The sequence below is a fragment of the Balearica regulorum genome, chromosome Z (genome assembly GCF_011004875.1).
Source record: "Balearica regulorum gibbericeps isolate bBalReg1 chromosome Z, bBalReg1.pri, whole genome shotgun sequence".
In the NCBI taxonomy this organism is placed as follows: Eukaryota; Metazoa; Chordata; class Aves; order Gruiformes; family Gruidae; genus Balearica; species Balearica regulorum.
The window spans coordinates 46,005,230-46,028,479 of NC_046220.1; the positions used below are offsets into that span (position 1 = coordinate 46,005,230).

At 42.6% G+C, this 23,250-nt stretch overlaps 1 long non-coding RNA gene across 1 annotated transcript; it reads left to right on the top strand.

Annotated features, from left to right (window-relative positions):
• The first annotated feature begins 377 nt into the window (after window positions 1–377).
• LOC142599469 (uncharacterized) lies at window positions 378–13,163 on the top strand. The gene is made up of 5 exons (XR_012833043.1): window positions 378–628; window positions 8,387–8,546; window positions 10,510–10,712; window positions 11,263–11,394; window positions 11,926–13,163. It is a non-coding gene; the product is annotated as an uncharacterized LOC142599469 (long non-coding RNA).
• Window positions 13,164–23,250: the final 10,087 nt, after the last annotated feature.

Below are 23,250 nucleotides of genomic sequence, written 5' to 3' on the forward strand. Positions count from 1 at the left end.
ACCTTTAAACACAATTCACTTTTATTTTAACTCACTTCTTACTTTGGGATACTGGATGTTTTATCTCTGATTCTACAGATTCTGCACTTACGATGACCAAAGCCTGCAAATATTTACAGTGTCTACTACCATGTTGAATAACTACCATGGGGTTTCCTTTAATATACTTACACATAAGCTAATAGGAAATCACAATGCATAGTCAGTCCATGACTGGAAAGTGTCTCCTTTTTGGGAAGAAAAATACAGGGTTTGATACAAACACAGTCCCTGTGTCACGTTTTCTATCCCTGTGTTCACAGCAGGACTGTGCTGTATGATTCCTGTCAAGTTGAGCAGATATAAACTTTAGCAGGGAGATAACGGTGTGTGGAGGTACCCTGACACAGAGGAGCATAACGAGGTAATCTAAGCCTTTAATTTTTAAAGAAAATTTATTCCTTTTTGGGCTTTCAGTTACAATGAAGCCATTCTCTTGGTGTTTTTTGTGTTCTCCCTTGCACTCCTGTCCTATGCTTTCTGGAGCCTTCATGTCGAACAGGAACCTGTGAGGACTGCTCTTCAATGCCAGCCTTTGAGCCCTGTGCCACCCTGTGCCACGAGCCAGTGTAAGGAAATACAGTGATTGGTAAGTTCTCATGAGTCAGCTCCTGAGGTCCTTGCTCAGGTCCTGATTCGTGCCTTTCTGTTTCACTTGGGTGGCTGTTTGGCTGACTGGTTTAAGCAAGAATAAATTCCTAGTGTGTTTATTAAAGCAAAATGGTCAGTTGTTTGCCCCAAATCCCCAGAGTTGTTTGCATATAAGTTAGTATCCATGAAGAACTAGGCCCTTCTAAATTTGTAATGACCTTCATTTTCATCAGTGCGAATGAAAACAATTGCCTATAAAGGTAAATTAAATTTTAAAAAGTATTCATTTGAACCTAGTAAAGAAATAATTTCCTTTCTGTAAGAGTAACTGTGAAATGCAAAGAGATTATTCTTATAATCCTTCAAATGCATATATACCTAATGTATATGTTAATGTACAGTTAGAAATGAGTGTCATATCACTTTCATAGCAGTGGGTAACTTTACTGTCCTAGAGATGATAATGCAGAGATAGCTGGATACAGAGGCACTGAGCACCTTAAATAGTTTGAAAATGAATTACATTTAGTTGCATACTGAAGTGACAAGACTGTTAAGTGTTTTCAATTTCACAGATATGCCTGCAATAATAATGAGAATGCTATTCTTGCCTTTGAAACTACTTTGAGATAAGTGATATCTTTTCCAGATCACAAGAATATAGTAAATGTATTAAGGGTCTTTTATGTGTAAGGAACCTCTTATAAAAAATAGCCACAAGCTGCGTCTCTGATAGTGAGTTCAGTTCAGTGAACAGATGAAAATACTGATTGCTGTGTGAGTTTTTGTCAAAACTTTGCCGTGTTAACAAGGCTCAGGGGATTTTCTTTTTTAATCATCACACTTGTGATCTGGAGGCTGTTCAAATCTTAAATCCCAGATGAAACTTGTCAATCCATGATAATCAAAGCCAAAGCAGCTGAGGACTTCGGGCTTGTCTAGTGTGGACAAAAGGAGGGGGGGTGCGACCCTGTGGCTCTCTGCTGCTTCCTGAGGAGGGGACGTGGAGAGGGAGGTGCTGAGCTCTTCTCCCTGGGATCCAGTGATAGGTCACATGGAAGTGGTTCAAAGCTGCACCATGGCAGGTTCAGATGGGACATGAGGAATCATTTCTTTACTGAGACGGTGGTCAAACCCTGCAACAGGCTTCCTAGAGAGGTGGTCGATGTCCCAAGCCTGTCAGCGCCTTTAAAAGCGGCATTTGGACAATGCCCTTCATAATATTCTTTAATGTTTGGTCTTTCCTGAATTGGTCAGGCAGTTGGACTAGATGATCATTGTAGGTGCCTTCCAACTGAAAATACTGAGTTCTATTTTAAAGACAGTATCAGTAGGAATCCCAGAAATGTGAAAGTGCCAGGTTTGGTCCTTGCATTACTGGCCATTCTAATGCTGTATCCAAAAGATGATGTTGAGAAAAGGAAATGGTGCTGTAGCTGTGGTGGTCTATGGACACAGGCAGGACAATTAAAATTTATTTTTTTTCAACTATACCACTTGACCTAGTAGGAGAGAAAGTCTTTACTTGCACATCTTGTACCCACAAAAATGCATGCTATATAATCTTAAAAAATTATGGGATGCATAGACCTAATGATTCCTCTGGTTTTAAATTCAGCCATAGAAATAAAGATGGCTTAAGCTTAGCATTTGCTAGGTGCTGTCATTATTAAAAATATGGAAAACTGCAAATTAAAATACATTTGTTACACAATATAAACATGTTTGTTTAAGCATGGGTTTTTCCCTCAGCAGTAAATGTAAAAAATACAGCGGACAAATTAATTCTTTAGAATCTAGGTCCCTTCCTAGCTTATGTACTGGAAACTTTACTGAATAGGAATTAACAATTATTTTTTTCATGGTGTATTTTGTGGTGTTTAACCTCATGAAGTTCAAAAAGAGAAGTGCAAAGCCCTGCACCTGAGGAGGAACAACCCCAGGCACCAGTACATGCAGGGGGCCGCTCAGCTGGAAAGCAGAAAAGCACACAAAAGGACCTGGGGGTCCTGGCGGGCACCAAGTTGACCACTGAGCCAGCAATGTGCCCTGGTGGCAAAAGAAAAAAAAGCCAACAGCATCCTGGGCTGCATGAGGAGGAGTGCTGCCAGCAGGTGGGGGAGGTGATCCTTCCCCTCTACTCAGCACCGGTGAGGCCATACTGGCAGGTTCTAGGTCTAGTTCTGGGCTCCTCAGTACCAGAGAGACATGGACATAATGGAGAGCGTCCAGCGATGGGCCACAGAGGTGATGAAAGGACTGGTGCATCTTTCCTGCGATGGGAGGCTGAGAGAGCTGGGACTGTTCAGCCCAGAGCAGAGAAGGCTCAGGAGGGATCTCATCACGGTGCGTGGGCACCTGAAGGGAGGGTGCAAAAAGGACAGAGCCAGGCTCTTTCCAGTGGTGCCCAGTGACAGGAGCAGGGGCAATGGGCCCAAACTGAAACACGGGACGTTCCCTCTGGACAACCGGAAACGCTTTTTCACTGTGAGGGTGACCGAGCACTGCCACAGGTTGCCCAGAGAGGTTGTGGAGTCTCCATCCTTGGAGATATTCAAAAGCCATCTGGACACGGGCAACTGGCTGTTGGTGGCCCTGCCTGAGCAGTGGGGTTGGACCAGATGACCTGCAGGGACCTCTCCCTTCCAACCTCAACCAGTCTGTGGTTCTGCGATTGTGTGTATACCTCCTTTCTAGGATCTTCAGTGAAACAGCTCCACTCACTCACGCATTGCTTATAGACTATTTTTTATGTTATAGAGCTGTCTATAACTACCATTTAGAAATTAGAAGTGGTATCTTAATATATTATTAAATCTATAAGACAGGTTTTCAAGTGAAAAGGATAGAGATACAAAATTTTAAATTAACCGAGTAGCAGAAAAGGGAATGATAAAGCATAATAGCAAATACATTGAATTAGCAGGTAAGGTTGATTGCAAATGCATGGATTAAGTGGCTGTAAACATGAAATCATTGCGTTACAGAAATAACCAAGATCTTTTGATTTTAAAACTTGGCATTGTTAAATGTTCCCTGTGGTTGTCTAAGACAGTTTAACTTCTATTGGACGTATGTAGGAAACATGCCAATCAGGATTATTCTCCATCTGCTTTTGTTCACAGTTGCTACTGTTGAGGCACAAGTTTCTCTTGCAAGCTGCAGCTTTTCCATCAGGGCAGATATATCTTAATTTTCATATTTGTTCAAAAGCCAATCTGTTTCTTTGCAAACATCATAATGTGCAAATTAATACAACAATGGAAATGAGGCTGCTAGATGTGATTCTACTTCATGAAAAATAGCTGCAGTACATGCTTGGATTTCTTTGCTCCTGCAGCCAGTCTCATCTTGCTCTTGTCCCCCATGCTGAACAGGTAGACCTCCCTTGCCCAGCCTATTACTTCATATTCCTCCCTTTTTCTAACAGTTTTCCTTCAATCTGATTTTTCTTTGCCTTCTCATGACATCATTGACCCATATATAGTAAAACCAACCAGGTGTTCAAAATGCCATGTAAATACGCCTGGTGAACACAGATATGTGCTGTTTCCTCTACCTCCCAAGACCAATGCAGCATATTCCTTTACCCAAGGTGACTAGCTGACTGCTCAGCATGGGAGAGGGTCTGGGGAGACCCATGCGTGCTCTTACTTTATGTATTATGGACGTCTGTCATGTCTCTATGTCACCATCCCTTTGGGGCACCTCATCTCGCAGTATTGGGATAAGTTCTTGAGGTGCTGCAATTCTGCCTGGGCTTATGGCTATCTCATGAGCAAGGATGGAGTTTCCTTTCTCCCTACCTTTTTCTGACTGTCACCAAAACAAGTGTCAGGCATGATATATTCTTTTAAATTAACTTAAAACTGAAATGTAGTGATTACCCAAAAAGGGGTTGTTAGACAAAATTAAGCAACTAATTGGCCGTAGTGCTCAACTAATTATTCCGTTGCATTCTTTCCTGTTTCTGTCTAATGCCTAGTGCTTCCACATGTCTTTGGATTAAGCTGGAGGAAATCACAGCTGTTTGTTTATTGTTTATTATATTTTTATTCCTAATGGACTGTAAAAAAGGAGGATGAAATAGAGGTTAAAGTGAGATTTTTTTCACACTCTCTTTTGGAAATCATAATTTAAGCTGCAAGTTCCCTTTACCGTTTAATTACCCATTGCAGCATGGGGAGCAAGCAGGAGGAATTAGAGGTCTCTGTGGATTTGCAGGGCTATGGTATCCCTGCAATCACAGCGGTGTGTGCTGGGATAGCTCACACTACTGGAGTGCTGCGATGGATGGGTACAGCCCCTTTGGGAAGGACAGGCTGGGAAAGTGATGAGATGGAGTTGCCCTTTGTACAAGACAGCAGCAGGGTGAGTGCATGGAGCTCTACCTTGCGATGGCAGATGTACATGGGTGATGTTGTGACAGGTGTCTGCTACAGAAAACATGCTCGTGGAAAGGAAGTAGATGAGGTCTCCTTCAGACAACTGGAAGAAGCTTACCTTCACAGGCCTTTCTCCTCATGGCAGACTTCATCCACCCTGATATCTGCTGGAGGGTCAATACAGCAGGGCGCAAACGATTCAGGTCTGCACCGATGACAATTTCATGACACAGGTGACTGAGGATCCAGAGAGAGGAGAAGCTCTGCTGGTCCTGACACTTCCAAAGTAAAACTGGGAGTCTGAATGCTGGGGGCAGCCATGGCTGCAGTGAACATGAGATGGTGGAGTTCAATGTGAATAAATACCTGAGGGGGGAATAAAGGAGATGAAGCCAGACTCTTCTAGTGGTGCCCAGTGACAGGACAAGAGGCAGTGTGGATAAGCTGAACTACGGCAAATTCCACTTATACAGAAGAAAAAGAAAATATTTTTTGGATGATTAAACACTGGAGCAGGTTGCCTGGGCGGGTGGTGGAGTCTCCACTCTTGGAGAGATTCAAAACCCAGCTGGGCAAGAGTCCTGGTCAACTTGCTGTAGCTGATTCTGCTTGAGCAGGAGTTTGGACTACATGATCTCCAGAGGTGCCTGCCAAACTCTGCAATTCTGTGATGTGAATCTGTGATCGAAGTCATAATTGTCCCTGGGTCAGTGCAATCCTAAACATGGATATAGGCTGGGCAACGAGTGGATTGAGAGCAGCCCTGCAGAGAAGTACCTGGGGAGACTGGTGGACAAAAAACTGAATATGAGCCGGCAGTGTGCGCTCACAGCCCAGAAAGCCAACCGTGTCCTGGCTGCATCACAAGAGGTGTGACCAGCAGGTCGAGGGAGGTGATCCTGCCCCTCCACTCTGCTCTTGTGAGACCCCACCTGGAGTACTGCGTCCAGCTCTGGGGGGCCCAGTACTAGAAAGACATGGAGCTGTTGGAGTGAGTCCAGAGGAGGGCCATGAAGGTGATCAGAGGGCTGGAGCACCTCTCCTGTGGGGACAGGCTGAGAGAGTTGGGATTGTTCAGCCTGGAGAAAAGGCGGCTCTGGGGAGATCTAATTGCGGCCTTCCAGTACCTGAAAGGGACCTACAGGAAAGCTGGAGAGGGACTGTTTATCAGGGAGTGTAGTGACAGGACAAGGGGTAATGATTTTAAACTGAAGGAGGGTCGATTTAGATTAGATGTTGGGAAGAAATTCTTTACTGTGAGGGTGGTGAGACACTGGAACAGGTTGCCCAGAAAGGTTGTGGATGCCCCCTCCCTGGAAGTGTTCAAGGCCAGGTTGGATGGGGCTTTGGGCAACGTGGTCTAGTGGAGGGTGTCCCTGCCTGCAGCAGGGGGGTTGGAACTAGATGAGCTTGAAGGTCCTTTCCAACCCAAACCATTCTATGATTCTATGTTCCAAAACAGACTTCACGGTGAGCTTTAGAAAAGCTTACTCATAGAGAAATTACAAGGAGGAATCCCAGCTGATGAACCAGTACTAAAGAGTGATTTATTTAAGATTATAGCAGCATCAGCTGCAAGACACCCTTGTTTAACATAGTTATCTGAAGAACAGTTCTTTGTAATAATTTAATTAAAAGAAATTCCAGGAAATTCATGTGTTGCTACATGATACTTCCTGACTAATTTGGCAGGAACTTTAGCACAGCATGATCCAGTTAGTCCACTGTTTAATGAAAGGCACTAAGTTATACTGTGTAAGTATTCATTTTGAGTGTTAGGCAGGTGCACAGCAGGGTATGTGAGAAGAGTGGAAACTGCTTTCCAAGTATGTGGCTATGGGTAGTCCAGGCTCTCTTGCAGATTGCTACAAAAGATGGAGACGATGGGAGGAGGAACAGAGCTTGAAGGGTGATGACATTTAGTTTCACTACTATTTCCTGGGAATCAGGAATCACTTTTTGGGGTCTTGTGGAGTCTCACAGTCACTGGCTGCTACTTAGCAAGGCCTCCAGTCACCAAATCCTTTTCCAGAGAGCTGGCAAACACAGATCCCATGGGATGATTTTTTAATGATTCCATTCCCCTCAAAATCACAAGAAAACTTCTTTTCTGTTTGATATAGAACCTTTTTTTTTTTTTTTTTTTTTTAAGAAAATTGGATGAAATTACTGATTTGATCAAAAGTTAATATCTTTGTTTTGGAGTGTTTTTATACAATCACAGGAAAAGCAGAAACAGAAGGCTGCATTAACAAAACAGAGGAGGAGGAAGTGTCCACACCCTTTCTGTGTGCAGTAACCCAGTGGTGACTGAAGTTAAAATCCTTGCTCTTTGAACCCCACCTGTGGCCTTGAACAGATACCTTCCCTCAGATCACTCTTACTGGTCACTGGATGTGAGGAGAGACCTCACCTCCCAGGGTGCAGTGTCCCTTTACTCAGCGCTTGTTCAGCCATGTCCAGAGCACTGTATCTATTTGTGGTCCCCCCCAGTACAGGATAGACATCAAAAATGTTGAGCAGAGGTGGATGAGGACAGCCAGCGGCTGGAGGTCTTGCTCTGAGGAGAAATAATGGCACTGCAGCTGGTTTAGCCAGGAGAAGGGGTGGCTTTGGGGGCACATAACAGCAGCCCTGGCACCTACAAGAGGGCTACCAAATGAGAGAAAATGGTCATAAATTGGAACAGGAAACGCTCAACTGGATATAACAAAAAAAAATTCATCCAGGAGGACAGCCAAATAATGTAGCTGGGGTGCAGAGAGGTTGCCTCATCTCCATCCTTGGAGGTTTTTATGCCCTGAGTATGTGAAGCTCTGAGCCACCCAGTCTGAGCTCAGAGTTGTCCTTGCTTTGGTCAGGGGTTTGGACCAGAGACCTCCTGTGGTCCCTACCAGCCTGAGTGATTCTGTGATCCTATGATTTATATTTATCTCCCGCATTCAAAACATCATGTTTTCTCTACATACATTGAAAACCCTCCAAAAGGACAGACTGAGAGATGCTCAGACCCAAAATACCCTATGTCCCAGTGGCAAAAACATTCTTCCAGAAGGCGGAAGATCCCAGTTCAAATCAGACAGAAAGAGTGCTGAACTGAGATACTGCGTTTTCCAGGACAATGCTGTACACCTAGTTTGGTGATCACTCAACTAGGAAGATTAGTGGTGCCCACATTGCCTGGTTAGTTTTGCAATGACACCAAGTGCTTGGCCTGCAAATTCATATTTACTGAAAGAATGATTTTGCCAAAAAAAAAAAGATTCACCTTGTCGTCATAACAACTATTTTCTGTGTAATGACTAATATACCGGGCTACGTTGATTTTCTCTGTGAGCTTTCCCAGCATGTGCTCCCCCAATTCTGCTTAGGTAAAGCTTCTTAACCTCTGCTGGGACAGTCCAAGAAGCCTGATCTAAAGTGCTCCAGGATGCATTGCTTCTGCTGGTGACTGATCAGGGTCTACCTGCAGCCGTAACAACAGAAGACAGGGAGAAGACATGAAGGAGAAAAGAGAAGGGATTTTATGTGGTAAAAGAAGATCCCATATGTGAGGGGTAAATGTAATATGTTAAATTGTGTCTGTTGTGCACAGTGCAATACAAATAGCTGCAGTATATGCTCCTCTTTACTCTTCCATCCAGTGCATCAAAGCTAACCCGCAGGGAATGCTGCTATGGCCCTTTCAATGGTTTTGCTGCTCTGCAGAGTGTGATCTTAGTGACCCAGTGAGCTGCCATGTAACCTGGATTGATGGGCAGCATCGATTCATAGTGCTATTAACAACCAGTTACTTGTCAGTTGGGGTGATGATTTCCAGACCCTCAGCCAAGTTCACACCAGTACAAAGGAGGCCAATAGAAAGTTAATTATGTGCTGACAGAACCCAGCTCTCACTTTTCATACCATTAGGTCTGGATAAAGAAGTATGTGTCCTTGTGCTTGGAAAAGATGGAGCAGTAGGTGGCTCAGAGTCAGTCTGGAGAAGCTGACAAAATTGTTGCTATGTCATGGTGACAGTTGTCAAATCTAGGTGGGAACCCTGTTCTGGAACTCTGCTGAAGACCCAGCTCTTTTTGACCCACCCATAACTGAGTAGTACCTCATCACTTACTCTGGTTTGCTCCCCAGCTGGCTACAGGAATTGGCATATTCCAACCGTAATTCTGCCTGTGAGCTTTGGCCTCAGGGGGATGTGGGGTGTGGGTGGGTGTGATACCAGCAAAACAACAGAAAGAAGCTGTTAAGTTACTACTGTGCCTGTTAGCTGAGGCACGAAGTTTAGTGAGACTCACAGCATCATGTCTCAGAAGATCAAGTAATAATCAATGTCTAGAAACTGATGGAAATAGGGGATCTGGCAGCTTGCTTCTTATTGAAACCATCTTGTCATGATGCTAGAACTAAGAATGGAATAATCCTAACCAGAGGAGAACAGAACTCAAAGAGAAATACCCGTATTTTGTAACCCAGTCACAGGACTCAGTCCACAACAGCACTCTGTTGTGGCAACTTCATACCCACTATCATTAATTATTAGTCATTTTCCTCTTTGGAACTTGTCATCTCCTGTAATCATCACTCACTGCTTTTGTCTCAACATGGTTGCAAGGAAGCCACAGGTCTGCCAATTTGCCGGCAACCAAATTTTGTTTGTTTACCATGAAATGCAACGTTTGGTGCAAAGACCACTACTTGCACATCTGATCATTTGGGCCTGGTGTGAGATGCCCAACGTGCATACACAGACTGTTTGCAGACATTGATCAAACCAGCTGACAGTGCAAACCACAGCCACAAGAAGGGATGTAATTTTGGCTTTTCTTTTTTTGTCTAAGTTAAAAACTTTAGAAGAGCAAGCTTCATCTGTTTGCTAGCTTTAAAAACAGGAAGAAGAGCTTCTAAAGTTTCTAGATTTACTTTTTTTTTGGCTGTCTTTTTTTGTTTAGAGATGATTGGTGTGACTCAGTCATTCCTTCTGCCAAGCAGGGAGAATTCATAATGTCCAACAGTTGCCCCTAATAATTCCTGGGGAACAAATATTTTAACCTGAGGAATACATTTTTGACCTTGCAGACTTTCAAATTGGCACGGCTTTTTGGTTGGAAAATTAATTGGGAATGACAAAGTGATGCTGTCTCTTCCATGGAACCGGGCCTTTAAAGATGAGAACATACAGGGATTTTTCGTACCTCAGAGGTTTAAGGCATTTATGTCTATTATTTGGATCCTATACTCCCTTAACTTGGACTACGTAATTTTTCAGGTTGGGAAGCCTCACTCTTCTCACACAAACAGAAGGGTAAATAAGGAAAAACTAGACTGAAGTATAAAATTGGCATATGAAACCCCAACTGGACCTTAAATACTTCAACAACATTTTAAATACAAACATCTGTGTTCATTAGCATGCTTTATTCTTGCTGAGGACTGAAATGGATTATTCCAAACAATAAATAACCACCTCTTTCATCCCTCTTCTTTCTTCTTCCAGCAATTTCCTTTCTCATACCATTGCAATAACTGCGATCCTAAAATTTCCAACACTGCTTGAGTGCTGCAAAGGTCACAAATCAAAACAAATTGGTGTAACAGGAAAAACAAAAGGAACCAGTTATCACCCTGAAACAAGGCGAATTTCAGGATCAGTTGGCTACACAGGAACACTGTGCAGCTGCCATTCAGGTTTTTCATCAGGTAAGCAGCAAGTTATGACCTGTAATCAAAGTAAGCGATACATTACAGAGATCTTTCTTTGTTGTGTGCAATCTGTTGAAATGCCGGCATTTAACATGAACAGGCTAGGGGGAACCCTGTGGCAATGCCTGCCTGTACAGCTTTAGATATATATTTACCTTGTGGTCTGTACATTTATGGTATGTGTCAAACTGAAAAACGGGAGCAGCTGGAGCTGCCTCATTTGGAAGGTTTGTAAAAGTGAAGCTGTACTTTTTGTGCTTATCAGCAATCTCCAGCGTGCGTGAGTATCCTGATTTCCTTTGCAGTTGCAGTCAAATAGAGTATTCTTCACTTTGATATGAATTTGTGAAACTTCAGCCATAGTCCCTTTGGGCCAAAGTACTGTACGTATGTCAGCTTTCTTGCTTTTGTGGTGTTATGTTTTTGGATTTTTGGGGGTTTTTTTAATCTCATATGCTTACTATTTGATGTTGCAACTTTGCAACTGGAATTGCGGTTGCTATGAACATGCCTTTCCTTTTTATATATATACCCTTGCTCTATTCAGCACGTTTTAAAAGAAGTGATGGTGCCAATGCTGGCAAAGAGGAAGCTCTGACAGAGGCAGGAGGAGGTACCCAGCTAAGAGGTGAATCACTACATGACTTCAAGCCACACAAAATCCTAGCCCAGCAGCCAGGTGAGTGCTGTAAGTTCCAGCTGTAGGACTCCAAAGCCCAAGGATATGACACTGACATGGTATCTGTCAATTCTTTGCTGACTCAGGAGACAGAAAAGCTCCTGACACAGCTGAACTAGTCCTGGAGGTCTCTCTTAAACAGGGCAACCCTCTTCTGCAGAATTTCTGCACTGTTTTGGGCAGTTATTTTGCCCCTGCCAGGGAGATTCATTACCCTACTGCCAGTCTCATGAAGTCCCTGGAAAGCTACTTTACAGCAAGATATGGAACATGCAAATCCATTTCACAGTCCTAAAAAGTAGGGGCTAATGGCTTTAAACAGAACTGAACAAATCTTCCTTTTCTTTGGTCTCACTTCCTTTTTTTTTCCATTTTCCATCACTGCACGCCTCTTCATATTTGGCTTTCTCCTCTGTTTTCTTCCAAGTTCTGCAAACGTACTGTTATCTGAGGTAGAAACTGACCACAGGGCATTTATTTGTACACAAATAATATCTTACCATGGCAACCCTAATTTTTTTCATTATGCAGACCTCTGGATGATGAAGTTGCTTTTGAACAGCTGGGCATTCCCCTGCTTCTTCTGCAGCTGGTATCTCAAAGAAAGCTTAAAATTAGATTGTTATAGGCACAGAAACAATAAGGAAAAGGGACACCATCCATTGAAATTGTTTTCTGCAATTGTCAATGGCTTTTTGGTTTGTTGATGCCTACAAGTAAGCGTTACTTATTTACAAATGATTGATTATGGATTTTTTGCTGTTAAAAGGTATGTTTCCTTTTATACCTATAGTGTAGCAGCTGGTACAAATTAGCAGATAATACTGTCCACTGCGATTTTTGCTTTCTGGATTTTTACAACATTTTCTAACAAAATTTTCTCGCACCTGATTCATTCTGTAATGTCCAAAGATGGTAATGGTGTTCAAATATTGTTTAAACAAAAGAATACTTTTCTATTTTCAGAGCTAAAATATATAGCAAAATGCAGGTAGCCTATACTGGAAAGAAGAGTTTACTTCTGTCAATTACACATTGCTCCAAGGATCACACAGTGGCACTCAGCTAGCTAACCTAGCCCCTTACCTTTACAACTCAGCTTTCCTTGCAGGAGATGAGGCCAGTTCCTGATTCCAGATGTGCACCAAGCTACAGCCCTGTCCTGAGCCCAGCTGCTGTCCCAAATCTCTGGGCTGAGCAGGATGTTGCTGTAATTTCAGCTCTGAGGTAGTTTGATTTCCCTAGCCCTAAACCCAAACCTAGCCCCACGCTTTTGCCGAGTAGATGATAAACCTCCCTAATTCAAAATGCACAATGACCTACCACTCCAACCTGAGCCCGCCTTCATCTAGCTCTCTGGGTAGAGCAGGATTTCAATGTTACTCCAACCCTGAGGACCCTGCTTCCCTAACTCTAAACCTAAAGCTATGCTTCAATACTGTGGATACCCACCCAGTTGGAAATAGGTGATGAAACTGTCATTACCCCAATCCCCCACCCTAAACCCAATCCTCATCCTAGCTTTGGGCTGAGAAGGACTTTGCTGTAAGTTTGTCTTCATGGGAAAAAAATTGCCATTCACTAGTTACAGTTACACTGTCAATCATTATATAAATGCCTACTTCAGCATGTTTTGTTTCAGTGTACTTTAAATGAAAATTGTACTTGTGTTGAAATTAATATTTAGACTATGTTTTTGCAAGTAGCTCCTATTCTGAATTTGTATACACTTAAACTCATATCTTCATGTACAGCAGCAAGGGTTGGGTTTTTTTCAGTCTATATATAACTAACCTACGGTAACTGGACACTTATAGTACAGCTTTAATTGAAGGATTTATTACTGTTCTCATTTGAGTAGCTGAAATATTCAATAAAATATCTGAACCTTAAAGTAATTCTGTGGTTTTGTCCAGGAACCAAAACCTCTTTGAATACTGACCCCAAAAGACCAAAATATGGAATATTAATATTTCCTTCTTCTTCTCTCCAAGTTAATTTCTTACTCATCTTTAGCAGAGCATCTGGGGAGTTCCACCACAGAAGACCCTGCTTTGCCTTGTGAAGCCAAGTCTTCTCTTGTGATGGCTCGTCTCTTGCTGGCGAAGCACAGGCGATGTAGCTTGGATTTATGTGAGGAAACTCCTTTAGAGGGATGTATGTGGGAAGGCTGTTTTTTAGCAGGATTACCTGCAGTTCCCATGGCTGTGAGGTTCCCCATCAACTGGGCTCTGTCTGTCCTGCTGCACAAGGGATGGTGCTGCTGTGGCTGCTACCTACGAGCTTCCTCTTCCCTGCAAGCGGGTGACCAGCCTGTGGCGTGAGGATAGAGAAGGGACTCCTGTAGAGCTGCATTCTCTGGCGTATATCGAACATGGGTATCCTCTTCAGACTTCTCCACCTGATCATTTGTACCAGCTGAGAAATGACAGTGGCCAGCACTCTCTCTCTTGGCTGCAAAGGACAGAATTGGCAGTTAAAAGCAATATTGAATGGCCTTCAGAGGCCAACACCTGGCTAGCAGGCCATTAACAATTGGCTTGTAGCCAATATTTAGGTACCTTACAGTCCAATCATCTGCAGATTGGTTTAAAAAAACCCATGGAAGTCAGACTGGATGGCTGTTATAAAACATTAATTAGCTGTAAAACTGACCTTTTTATGCTAGCTATTTCCCTGGCACCTGAGTGCTTTTTTTTCCAGAGAGGAAGCAGCAGTCTGCTGGTGCCAGCAGAGCTTTTACAAACAAAGAACCAAATCACTGGGATTTAACTTGTGTAGTAACTTCATATGCAGGTGTCATTCGTGACTATTTCTTTTACTCTTCTTCATGAAATCATGGTGATATGCAGCAAAAGCCTGCTTCTTTAAATAAGGTCTCAAAAAAATTACTAAATAATAATAAAAAATGTAGGCTGCTACTTCAAATGTAAGAGAGGAATCCTGGAGTGTTTTCATTGTCATCACAAAGAAAGAGTCAGCTTTACTGAGCTGTGACTCCATGCCTAACTTTACCTTTTCTGAGATTGGCCTCTACATCTTTTCCCTACTGTTAGCAGTCTGCACATTGTAGAACTATTTTTTTTAAGATTGCTTAGTTTACCCATTAACTAAATTTTTATCTGGAAGTACAGCAGCATGGACTGATGGTGACTCCACATATAAAATGGATTAATCCCCTCCTGTCTGTTGTCATGGTGGATAAGAGCACCCTCAGTACCGGCCAATATCCCCAAGCTCAGCTGCAGCATAGTTCCCTTTGCTGAGTCCCAGTGGATGAATCAGCACCAGACCAGCTGCAATCTCCATTTATAAACTCAGGTCCCTCAGTCAAACCAGAAATGTCAGAGAACTCCATGGGCCCTACACAAGGTTTTCAGGGTATCAATCACTGGAAGCAACTTCAATGCACGGAAGAGTAAATATACTGAATCAAGACACAATATATGGGGAAAACGTGCCAAATGTGCTTTGTTAGTATTAAATCATACCAGGTTGTTCACAGGAGAGCCTTCCAAAGCATTATACAGAACCAGTTCAATAGAGTGGGAAAACAGTTTCTCTCCAAGCCATCCTAAAAAGCACAGAGATGTACCTGCTACGCTGATGTGCACGTGCGGCTCATGCCACAGATGGCAGTGGTAGGAGCTTTCTGTGCTGCTTCAGCTGGCAATTGCAATTTGCTGCTGAGAGTGCATCATGGCAGCAATCAGAAAAATCAAATAAAACTGTCAGACCTTTTCCTGCTCATCCCATGGGTGCATTTCTTCTCTCAGCCTCCAAAAAAGTGCATAGACCATACAGGAGCAGAAATGGCCAGCACAGTCACTGGTGTCTAGTACCTTCTACCTTGCCCCTTTTTGATTTTCTCTTAGGAATTAAATCCCTCAGAAAATTTTGAAAAAAGAAATTAGTATTTATACGCCTTTTACCATTACAGAATCACAGAATGGTTTGGGTTGGAAGGAACCTTTAAAGATCATCTAGTCCATGTCATCTCTTGGTTAGCAACACAGCAGGGAGTCTTTATTCACTTCATTTTACTGCATCTTTGTAGTGCAGTACCTTTAAAGAAGAGCAAATCTTTAAGCATTTACTGCATGATTTATAACATAGTTCAGCCCATAAGGTCTAATGAGGACTAAGTCCCTGGGAACAACAGATGCATTGTATGCAAGGGCTACAAGAAAGCCAGACATCAAAACGGAACTGAATATGATTACAGACCTCTGTTAATGTCACTCTGTGATGTAACGTAGTCATGTCCTCAGCAAGACAAATCTAGGCTCTTATGTGGACTTGTATCTTACTCTGTGAGAAGCCAAATGAAAGCCAATGGAAATATTTCTACAGGATTAAATAATTCCAGAGAATGGAGAAGACAGCAGTAGCAGGAACTGGCTCATAAGCAAGCACAGAATCAATCAGTATTGTGAAGCATTGGAGACAATGGGTAAAAGACATGAGAACTATAGAAACATGAACACAAAATTAATCTGCTTAGATGACCTCAGCTTGAATTATTGGTAATTTTCATATTGAATATAAATATAAAATAAAACAGATGCCAGGATTTCTGCCTAATTAGACTTGTAAAGTGCCATGCATGGTAATAGTACCATTAAAACATATAAGGCATAATAATAACATTAACACATGTCTATGAGGAGACTGAAATATGAACACTGAACTGTGCTACAAGACCTCATTTCCTTGTCCAGCCCTGATGTCCTTTTCCAACTCAGAACAGTACTAGTGTCCAATGTCTGAGAACAAGTGGAAAGTTTGGATGTGCCTGGGCATGCGATGAGATCTTTTTACGAAGTGTATTTTCCAGGATTTCAAAACAAACACTGGAGAGGAAAGTATCCACAGCTAGGAGTGCAGAGAATTTGGAAAAGTTCAGACTTTAATCATCGCTCTTCTGCTTCTCTGGTGTTACTGTTAATCTGGAAATATGAAAAGAATCAAATTAATGTAAGGCAAATTGTGGCATGTGGATCAGCTTTGTCCTTAAATCAAGCTCACTTAATAATAGGATTTAACAAGAGATGTAATTGGCCTTCTGCCTTATCCTGGATCGCTGCATTCCCTGTCATAAAAGGCAACAAGCACAAACGTGGCTTACCCGTTTCCTGGCTGGTGAGGAACGAACTGGGGAAGTGCCTATGGAATTAAACTCTGCCATTTGTAGAATGTTTTTATATTCCTCAAAAGCTCAGGTATAATGATTAATGACACTTCTGACATTTGTTTTTACTTGTGAAGTAGCCTGGTTAACATATCCGTGAATATGCTACTCCTTGACATGAAGAGGAGAACCCAATTAATTTAGCAGCAGGAAAGGACAGGATGGGATTTTGGGAAATGTGAGTTAATAAGGTGCAAACTGTTTTTACAAATTCATTATTAAGGAAAATGTTCTGTCCTCTTCTACACATTTCTTGGAAGATTGTCTAGTGGGCCACTCTGAGGTTTTACATCAGGTTCAGGAATTTTTATGTTGTTTTAATATTGACTGTCTCAAGACCTTTGCCTAGATTTTGACTAGTTTTGTTTTGTCTGTCACAATTTGGCTTACCTAGACTACCAGAAATTCTGTATCATCCTCCTCCAATTCCTCTAAATTAATTTGTAAATCTAAATTACACTTCAAAAAGCATCTGCCCTAACCTTTGGTCTCATTACTTTAAACATTTTCTCAAATCTCTCCACAAACTCTGCATCTCTTGCATTTCCCTTTCCCGTCCAAATATTAACTCCTATTTACATTTCTGCTCACTATTTCCCTTTGCCCTTCAGAACATCCTGTCAACACACATCTCCCCTTACTTTCCCGGCTCCTGAGAGGTTACAGCAACCTGGAGTTGCCAGTTTAATAACCAGTTTAACACACGGACCTGTAAACTTTGGTGGCTGAGGAGCTGCTGCATGTGCAGCTCAGCCATCCCTGCTAAGGGTTGCAACACCCTGAAGACCAGTAAGGAGAACAACTGAGGGCAGTAGCCACTTCAGCTCTTCTTAGTGAGTGATTATATTGGTGAGTCACCACTATCAGTTGGCTGTTTGGGCCATCAGCTCTTCAAAAGTGGTTTATACTGTATATACTGCACTATACTTGATTCTGTGCATATATATTGTGCAAAAATGGGCATTTTTCAAAGCTGCTGGAGACATTTAGCTAATCAGCTGCCTTGGTATTGAAATTAATTCATGTCAGGTGCACATATCTGGCTTCAGAAAGTTTGGCTGAAAGACCTGCCAAGAGTTTGTTGCTCTTTGAAACAGGAATAAATCCATTTATTCTGAAAGATTAAATAGAGATATTAGTCAGCCAGCTGCCAAAAATGCCTCACAGGAGATAAGTTCTGAAATGAGATCATTCAAGTCTCTGAGGATTTTATCTATAAGAGTTTGGAGTGGGAGAAAACCCTAAATCATAACTCTATGGTTTTGACTAGGGAAATCCTAGGTAAAATCTTACTGAGGAGGCAACAGAATGCTATTAAAATGACAGTCAGTATTTTAAAAGTTATTGTATGCCACAAGTCAGATCTGGCAAGTATGCTGGGTCTACAGCCTGGATAGACTAATAATGCAGAATTTCAGTAGTTGCAATGTAACAAATGAAGTAATCCTGATTTCTTTGTTATGTTTTATTGTTTGTGTTTCCATAGCAATTAGGAACCAAAGAACCTCTATAAAACTGAGCCCTGTATAAAAACAGAAATAAAAGTAATCCTTGCCTCTCCCAAAAGTTTTCTGCCTAGGAAAAGGGACAGTCGATAAAAAGAGCCAGACAGACAATAAATCTAATGAAACAGTCCTGCATGACTTATGTTGGACACAGCACACGAGTTTCCATGTTGTTGTCAATCTTTTACAGGTCTCACCGGAAAAATAAAAAAACCAAAACCAAAACCAAACCACAACACAAAGAAACCACCTTTCAAGAAGGAAGCTGAAATAGAACAAGGAGGAAACCACGTGGATGATTATGGAGAGCTGCTTATATGTGAGAGGATCAAAGGGGGTAGAAGCTGATGTCAATGCTGAGGAAAAGCCAGTCAGGGAGTTGGAGGTCATGAAAGTCTTTGAAAGTGAAGGCAAGCAGCTTATGTTTAACAGGATGGGAGAGGACAGGAGAGCAAATGGAGGGATGGGAAGAGAGGTGTGTGATTGTCAAAGCCAGGGAATTGATCATCTTCGTACCACTCAGAGGGGGTATGACTGGGAGAAGATATATTGAGTCTTCACTCACCAATTAGGATTAAAGGAAGCTTGCAGCAGCAGTACGGTAACAAAGGAAGGATAAAGTAATAAAAATTTTAGTAGAAAGCAAGTATTTAATTTTGATTCTCTTATTTCAAGTCTGGAGTTTCTTTGTACATCACTGAAAGAATTATTTTGAATCTGTCACTGCATTATAACGAAACATAATGGCATGCAGTGTGTCAGGTTTTGTTTGTTTCTTCTTCAGCACTAGGAGCCTGCTGTGGTCATCTCAAGTGAAACATGATCATTATGCAACTGGCAGCCACACCAGAAAGCAAAAATCTAAAAAGACTAAAGCAACATGGTGCTCCTGTCAAAAAGAGACAAAGTCTTTAGCTGACTTTATCTTTGGATGTGCCATATTTCTGAGCAAGCAACGTCTTTACTGTAGTCCAACGGACTTGATTCTGAAGAAGATCCTGATGAGAACCCATCTAGCTTTGCTAGCCATCTGGAAAAAGTTGTAATGTGCTTTATTTAATTTCATTTTCTTAAAATCTATTTTCACCTTGACTTTAAGTTTGTGTCTTTGTGTGGGATTTGCTCACACTGCAACAGAGATGGGAACGCAGGGCAGACAAAGGGACAGCTACAAAAGTTGGGTGAAGATGCTACGCGGACACCACTTCAACTTTTGAGGAGGTAACTTACTGCAAAAGCTGGCAGCTTCAGGCTTATCTCTATCTGGACTTCTCTTTCAGACAATCTAATTCACAGAAGGCTGAAGGCATGGAAACATAAGGATTTTTTGCATCCTGCCAGGATCTTTTGTCAGGAATAAATTAAACTAAGGAGTAGAGATGGGACCAGGTAGAAGCTATAGGGAAGAAGGTACTCCCTGAAAATACAGGCAAGTGTGCTTAACTGTACATTCCTGAGAAACAGAGCCCTGCACAATAAAGCAAGCTGACCTTATTTCTGAAGAAGCTGGTTCTGAAGCACTTAATGTCTCTTAACAAGTTGTGATATTCTGCACACCATAAAAAAAAATGGATTAAGGGATTGCTGTGTTTTTAAACAGAGAATGCAAAAGAAGATAAAAGACCCGTAGAGTTTATGACCAGCCTGTGGCTGAAAAGCCAGTTTTGCATTTTAGGATTAGTGAAATCCCTGAGAAGAGGCCATCTCATGACTGGAGTTGGATGCAGACCACTCTGCAAGAAACTACCCAAGGAGTTTGTGATTTATAAAAACAAAGTTGAAAACATAAAACTTGTAGTAAAAGCAGAGCATAAATTGAGCTAAAAATAAACCGAGTTCTGGATCTCATCAGGACAGTGCGTTCCTTGAAGGAGGAGATGGAATGGGGCACCCTGGCAATACAGAAATATTTTGAGAACTTCTTCAAGGAGATAAAGCAGCTTTTGACAGAGTTCAGAGCAGAGCTGGGAGTGCCCTCTCTTCTGGGATGCTTCTGCTCTTGTACAGGGATGGTCTCTCTTCTGGGACGCTCATACTCTTCCACTTTCCCTGGGGCAGAAACTGGAAGAAGGGCTGGCAAGCTCCTTGCTCTGGAAAGCACAGGTCAAGCTAAAAAAAAAAAAAAAATCAAAATTGAGAGTACCTGTACTGGTTAAGACCGCTAGTTTTATTAAAAACCCATATGAACTGAGCAAATTTCTAAAGGGCGGGGGGGGGAGTTTTTCCACTACCCAAGAAGAAATGTTCTGGAGGAAGTCTGTGCCAGATATTTTTGCCACCTGTTTTCTTTGCCTGATGTACCCAGAGAGGCTTGGCAGGTGTTCTTGGGAAAAGCAGAGGATGTGTTTGTTGACATTCAGAAACTGTTTCTGGACACACCGGTTCAACAGGCAGCATGTGGGAAGTGATTTGCTGGAAAATATAATAACTTCTGATTTTATTGTGGGTGCTAAGGTCTGCATACATGCTGTGTTGATCTGGGATACTGGCAGAGGTGTATGATCGAAGGTTTAGAAAGTTTAGATTGATTTTGGCTCTAAGACAAAAGCTAAACAAACAGCTGTAAATTCTCCATAACAGAAGTATTGTGAATACAGCAAAGAGTATTGTTTGGGGCACTGCCAGTATACTAGCCCCTATGGGATAGGAAAGGGGACAAGGAATTTTTGGAAGGTGAAATATGCAGCAAATTTTGTGCAATCTAGCTATCTGAGCAAAAAACCTGAGAAAGTCACTGTGCAGACCCATGAATGAGGGATGCAATATTATTATGTTTTTGGGGAAACTGAAGGAATTGCATTAATACAAAGCAAATTAAAAATTACATTGTCAGTGGGTACTTCCAAGGTAGGTGCTACTCTAGTTCTCCTACAATGGAGTGGCTAAAATTAAGGACATGTTGTTTATGCACAAGAAACACACACACACACACATAAAAAAAAAAAAAGTATGCCAATTACAAGACTTTCCATAAACCATTCACTGTTGTTCCTCAAAGCTAGTGAGCATGTTTCTCCCATGAGAATATGGAGTCTGTTCTTCTAGGTACAAAACTAATGCCTTTCAAATTGAACACATTTGGAAGTGATTATTAAAGAGGTAGATTATGTACATATAATCTGATATTATACACACCCCCCCCACCCCCCAAACCACAATAAAGTCTGTCAGCCAAAAATCTTCATGGACAAAATGTGAACTGGGTGAGGGCTGGAGTGATTATCCAAGGTATCACCAGGGCTGTTAGCACAGTTGACTAGATACAGCGCCACGTCAGTTTAAGGGGAAAAGTTCTAGATGCTACATGGGATTCAGGAATGGTAGTATGTTAAGTATGTTATAAAGTTACATGACAGTTACTTAGGAATATAAAGACACCGAGTGTAAGAGATCTTTTATTGGCTTCAAGTGCCTTTGCTAGAAACCCATTGAGACTTCTGACGCATGTGAAAATTTGCCAACATTATGAAAAATAAAGGCCAAATAACTGAAACAGCCTGTGTAGGCTGTCATGCAAACACCACCTTTGTTCACAATGGCTGAAGAAAAACATACATAGTTGTTCTGCACTATTCCTGGCACTTCCCTGACATGGCCTTACCAAATGATCTAATATCGAGGTCACTGCTTGTACTTTGAATACTCATTTCCACGAGAGGCAAATTTTAATACACACTCTGAGAAAATTAAGAAATATGACTACATGTTATAACTAAGAAGAGTTTAGTTGGCATGAGCTAAAGCAGTTTTTGTTGAAATGCAGGTCTCTATGGATTGATGCTCATTCCTGTTTCCCTGGAGCCCTTGGATCGTTAGAAATGTTATCAGAGCAGTCCACCAAAAAAGATTCTGACATCCTACATCCTCTTGGTTACTTTTGTAATTTTGAAGGACATTTTCAGGAATCAATTTCTCAAGTTTCTCACTGTACATGATTAGTTTAGGTGATGGCTGACAAGTAGGGCTGAAGTGAATTTACCTTGGCATAGACAGACGAATCTTCTGGACAGCTCAGTTTTCCCAGACATTTCAATGGGAAACTGTGTTGTACAACAACTGCTGAAGCAAGCAAGACAAGATGAATGCAAAACAATTGAAGAGGGAGGGTAGGGGCTTTAGACTATGTTACATGGGCATAGCCACTAGATCTGATCTGGAGGAGGGAACAGAGGGCAGATGTGTCAAGTTTCCAGATGGCATTAGATGTAGGGACCAGTAGATAGGCAGGCACAGGACTGCCATTGAGGGGGACCTGAAGAGGGGCCAACAAGGAACCCAGGAAATTCAGCGTGGGCAAATGTTGAGCCCAGCAGTTGGAAGGCAGGGCCCTGCTGAGATGCAGGCTGCAGAGAGGGGTGCTGGGGAGCAGCCCTGGGTCAAGGCCCTGGGCACTGGTGGGCAGTCAGCTGAACCAGGGCCAGCCGTGCGCAAGGAGAGCCAGCAGTGCCTGGGGCAGTGTGAGCAGTACATGGCCCCAAGAACCATGGGAGGGCAGGGACTGTCCGCTGCTTGGCACCTGTTAGCCCCTGCCTGGATACTGCCTCCAGTTTGGGGCCCCAGTACAGGAACAACACTGACAAACCAGTGGAGGGGGAGGAGAGGCCACGGAGATGGTGGGGCTGGAGCCCTTGTCCTGTGAGGAGAGACTGTGAGGCTGGTTCAGCTGGAAGAGGAACGAATTTGGGGACACCCAGCAGCAGCCCTGGTATGGATGGGAGGCAACGGAGGAGACGCAGTGAGGCTCTTCACAGTGGTACATGGTGGCACGGCAAGAGGCAGCACAGCTGAAACAGTGAAAATTCAGAGTGTCCATGAGGAATAAATGTTTTACCCACAAGGAGAGTCCATCAGGGGAGCCGGGGCCCAGACAGGTTGCACCATCTCCAGCCTTGGAGGTTATCAAGCCCCAGCTGGAGAAACGCACTGAGCAGCCTGGTCTGAGCTCAAAGCTGGCTGTGCTTTGGGCAGGGCTTGGAGTGGAGACCTCCTGTGATCTCCTCCCGAGTTATCCTGTTATCCTATAAACTACAGCTTTCAGAACAGCCCAGCAACTACTGCACCTTTCTTACCCAAAAGAGTGAAGGCATCTTGCCATGGCCCGCTGGTACAGCAGGTTTTGCGGCAGAGAAGGATGGCAGGGCAGGCTGTGCTGGCACAGGA